The following is a 5259-nucleotide window of genomic DNA, read 5'->3' on the forward strand; positions in this document are numbered from 1 at the left end:
TAATACGATAACATCAACAAAAGCTATGTACTGAGTAACATGATATGCAAAAACACATTTGTTTTCTATTCATAGATTGTTAGTTATATGTTTTCAAAGATGGTGTTTGGTTGGTGCGACAAACTAGGTCACCCACAAAATTGAGTAATCTCTATCCATGAAAATAGTCAGGATCGTAAAAGATGGCACTCAACAGTGTATTATTACTATAAATTCATAATCAATGTATGCGAAGAACTTAAATTATTAAGTACAATAGCATCAATAAAATATTAAGAAGGTAATGGCAATAAACTTCAATACAATTCTCTTCTTTTTGCCTTTGTTGGCAATAAATGTTACAGCCCAGGGGCCCGTGACATACGATATCACAAAGTATGGCGCGAAATCTGGTGGAGATATCAATCAGGTTTAATCCGTATTAACTATCGTATTTATGTTCTATAGTTAATTTTTTCTTCATACAAAAATATAGTTCTTGAAAAATAACACGCATTTGCATGTTAGGCTCTAATGGATGCTTGGAAGGAGGCATGCAATTCAACTTCCCCAAGTACCATAGTGATACCACGAGGAACTTGGTCACTTAGTCAAGTAAAATTATTAGGCCCCAATAAGGCCCCTATCGAGCTTCAAGTCCAAGGAACCTTGCAAGCCAATCCTAATCCCGGTCAATTGCCTAATAAAGAAGGGGAATGGATTACTATCAATTATGTCAATTATTTCACCCTTTCTGGTGGTGGAGTTTTTGATGGTCAAGGACAGCAAGCCTGGAAGCAAAACGATTGCCACAAAAATAGAAATTGCGCCAAGCTTCCTATGGTAAGACCTACCTCCTTATATATCCTCAATTATTTCAAGTAGAATAGGTATACAAATTAACAACCCATAATCACATGTATTTGTGCTGAATCTTAGCTTCAATTTCGTGAACAACTCCATAATTCGTGATGTGACCACGAAAGATAGCAAGAATTTCCTGAACAACTCCATAATTCGTGATGTGACCACGAAAGATAGCAAGAATTTCCACGTGAATTGTATATCGAGCTAGTCACGTTCCTCCGATTCACAGTTTCAGCCCCTGGAGATAGCCCAAACACTGATGGTATCCATTTGGGTCGTGACACGATGATCAATATCAAAGATTCCATCATAAAAACAGGAGATGATTGTGTCTCAATTGGAGACGAGAGCAAAGAAATTCACATCCAGAATGTAACTTGTGGTCCAGGACACGGTATTAGCGTTGGAAGCCTTGGTGGGTATGCAGAAGAAAAGGATGTGCAACGGATATATGTGACAAATTGCACCTTTATTGGCACACAAAATGGCGTTAGGGTGAAGACATAGCCCTCTGCCCCAGCAACGTTGACTGTCAGTGATTTGCATTTTGAAGATTTAATCATGGATAATGTTAGCAGTCCCATTATCATTGATCAAGAATATTGTCCGCACAATCTTTGCAAAAAAGATGTAAGTTTCTCAATTTGTGATCCAAATTTTCTAGCCCTTCATTTTAAAATAATTTAGACTCTTAGTATACTGATTATATTTTAATTGTTGATTATTTTACAGAGACCATCATCTATCAAGATCAGTAACGTCAGCATTAAGAACGTAGGGGGCACGACAAATACTGCAGAGGCGGTGACGTTTATTTGCAGTGGTTTTAAGCCATGCGAGAATGTAGAGGTGGGTGACATTGATCTTACATATAATGGAAATCAAGGTCCTATCACCACCAAATGTGCCAATGTCAAACCCAAATTTGTCGGCAAGCAGAATCCACCAGTGTGTGCCACTACTGCCCAGTCTGCTTAATCAGTTTCTTTCACATCAATTTCATATACTTTTTAGTTGAGAATAAAATTTTTGTTTCAATTAGCCTCTTAAAGACTAACTACAATTTATTGGGAGTTTAGGTCATAAGAGAACTGACCCACTTTTATTTCCCCCTGACATGATAAACAACGTAAGAATAAAATTGGAGCAGTTCCTAAACCAGTGAGGCTATCTAAATGCAAACTTTGCTATTAAGTAAATTATTGATGTACGTTAAATATTCGTGTTGCTAATTGTAAATCATATTTAAATTTTTTGATAAACTATGTAAATTTTCAAGTGGATGGATCAATATATTGTTAGGCACTTGCTTAAAACGTATAATTATCGTCCGCAAGTTGTGATAGTTAGTTAAACATTTTATTAACAATATGTCTCTAATTAAAATATCACTAAAGCAAGAATCCATAATTTATAGTTAAGAAATTATGTTAATGTACCCACTAAGTTTTTCAGAACACTGGTCTTGTAACTTCCACTAGTAACTTGTCAAGTTAAATAGCTGTTCGAATCATGACATTACTACTTGCGATCATTGTATTCGCTGAGCAGAATCACACTTTTCTCTTGAGAAGTGTAACACATCGTGCAGAAAACGGACATTGAAAAAATAAATGACTATGGCATTCTTGCTCATCGAGATCACAAATGATACAAGCTCTATTACCTTGTTGCCACCATGGTATATTCAATGGGATATGCTATCTAATATACCCAACTAAAGGATGAATAAATTCTTGGGAATCTTAAAGGGACCGCTGCTTAAATGTAACCAATTTACCCGTGGTTCTGTTGGTCGAAACAACTGCGGGGCATCTGTCGTGGTGAGCTGCCCTATAGGCGAACTCCAACAGATATCAACTGCAAATGCATTCCCATCAGCAACTTTTACTGCACCCCGGTTACTAGATATTTTCAAAGCTTGAGCAGCTTCTTCCAATTCCATGATCCAGTGCTATTCATTGTATAGATGGACTAATTCCTCATTCTATAGTGGAGGATCCAAGTTACCCAAATGGATCCCTCTTGCTACGTAACCATTTGCCAAAGATGCTTGATCATCAAAACCATATTCATGAGACGAATATTGGTAATGCCCAACCCTCCCTCCCCCTTGGGCGACCCCAATTGGTGTTTTGCCACCTTAGCATGACCCGAGTCAGTACATCTTTTCCATAATAATTTTTAAAGCTTACTTTCCAAAGCCCTTATTAATCCCTATGGCAAAAAAAAAAAAAAGTGCACTCTTCCAGTACACACTCGTGAAAGTAAGCACTGGTCAGATTTGATGAGTTCGCGAGCTTCAACCTTGACGTAATTAAGACCAAGCATGGCTTGGCTTCTTGAAATACCCACACTGCAAGTATACCCTGTATATGTTGTGCTGCTACCTTGGAGAATATGACTTAGCTTTTAGTCGGATTAGCCTGGAAACCAGATGATTGAGAAAATATCTCCAGGACTGCCCTAATGACCACAGTGGAATCCACATCCGCCTTGCAGAAGAGAAGGAGATCATTTGCAAAACAAGTATCCACAATGTTAGAATATGTGACCAAAAAGCCAATTGGATTGACGGTTTTGGGAACTATTTTAGCAATCTTTATGAATTTGATATTAACTTGATGAATGTAATAAGCATTAATCTGTGGTAACATGTGTTTGTTGTGCTTACTATTTACGTTGAATGATGTTTTAGCATCACAACAAATGCCTACAAACCAATTGAATAATCCATGTAGTTAGGCTGCGTATTAGATGGTAGTTATGAGACCAACTTTTGAGGATTGATATAAAATATTCCAAGTCGAGGACCTCGAGACTGGGCGTCGAAAATCCTAAAGAGACTTGCAATAAGTGTTGCATTTATTGGATGAGTGCCATATTTCGTCAGCGACAAATATGGGATGTCTATACAATTCTAGTGGATTAATTGATAAGGTTGTTAGTTGATTGAACTGACTCATACGAATCATCATATGGAAGCCTTGGAGACTTGGTCGGTATGACTTGAATTCCTACCTCCGATAATACAGGATTAGTCCTTGGACTTGAGGAATCATGATAGCCACATGCATATGATGGCTATATCTTGGATCTGGTAAGAGATGACTGTATCTTCGATGTGATCGCTATAAGCTTGTCCAGTGTTGTTGAAGTATGTAGTGAGAATGGTGGATTTGAAGATAAAATCCATACCCTATTAGTATATGATGGATATATCTCCTATGCGCTTTGAGATGGTTTAGACTCTCTAAGTCTATGGCCATAGAGATTGGTTGAATGGGAAAGGGTAGCCTTTGTCGATCAATAGAGTAAACGCATTTGAAGTATTCAACATAGTGCCTGGTCGAGGACAAGAACCGACGCCCAATTCCATGCTGTAGATTAAGGACGAGAGATGGTTGATGGAAGGACGGGACTTGTATGGAACTCAAGAGCCTAAATCTTCATGCCAACATTCACTTAATCTCTAGTGCCATAGACCGTTGCTAGACGGGCAGTCATGGTAACGGGCTTTTTCAATTAGTGGTTAATTAGAAATAATTAATTAAATTAGATTTAATTAATTATTTATATTGGACACAATGCCCAAGTCTATCAAAGGGTGAACCTAAAGAGTTACATACAAATCACTATGGAATTGGTGGAATCAATTTAGAATTGATTTGATAAGAAATGAATTAATTTAATTGGATTAAATTAATTCAAGGAGAATATATAAATGACCGGATCATTTATTTAATAATCCATTTGATGATGGTTCAGGAATTAATTAATTTTTGGGCTTAACATCTTTAAATTAATTGGATTAATTTATTAGGTTTGACTTAATTACTTGATTGGATCAATTAATTAGGGTTTGGGCTTTGATTTATTTAATTGGATTAAATGAATCTTTGGACTTATTTGGGCTAAAATTAATTTAACAAATTATTGTCCAATGAACTTTGGGTAAGCTTGATTTAATTTGTTTAAATCAATCCCGGTGTATATTTGAAGTCCAAGCCCATTTGAGGAAAGTTGAAGCAAGTTAACTCCTCACCATGATGAACATGATGGAGTGGTTATTTCATCATGGTTGGAGGTTATATGCATGTGGGTGTATAGGTTGCCTTGGTGGCAAACTTGATAGTTATTCAATTTCGAATTGAATTGTATGTGTACAAAACTCCATACATATCCAACATAACCTACCCCCTAAGCCACGAATGTTGCTCTCTTTTTCTCTTGAAAATTCTCCTTTTGTTCTATATTGAATTGAATTCAAGTTAGAACATAAAACAACCTAAAAGCACTAAACAATAGTGTTTGTTTGGAGTTGTTTTTCTTCTTGTTCTTTGTTCTATCTAGCAATAGAAAAAGAACTATATCTATTCCATTTTATGGTGTGGACAACTTAGAGGAAATATA

The 5259-nt window shown here is 36.5% G+C and overlaps 1 pseudogene; it reads left to right on the plus strand.

Annotated features, from left to right (window-relative positions):
* LOC105176051 lies at nucleotides 284-1890 on the plus strand (annotated as a pseudogene).

The sequence above is a fragment of the Sesamum indicum genome, linkage group LG13 (assembly GCF_000512975.1).
Source record: "Sesamum indicum cultivar Zhongzhi No. 13 linkage group LG13, S_indicum_v1.0, whole genome shotgun sequence".
Taxonomy (NCBI): Eukaryota; Viridiplantae; Streptophyta; class Magnoliopsida; order Lamiales; family Pedaliaceae; genus Sesamum; species Sesamum indicum.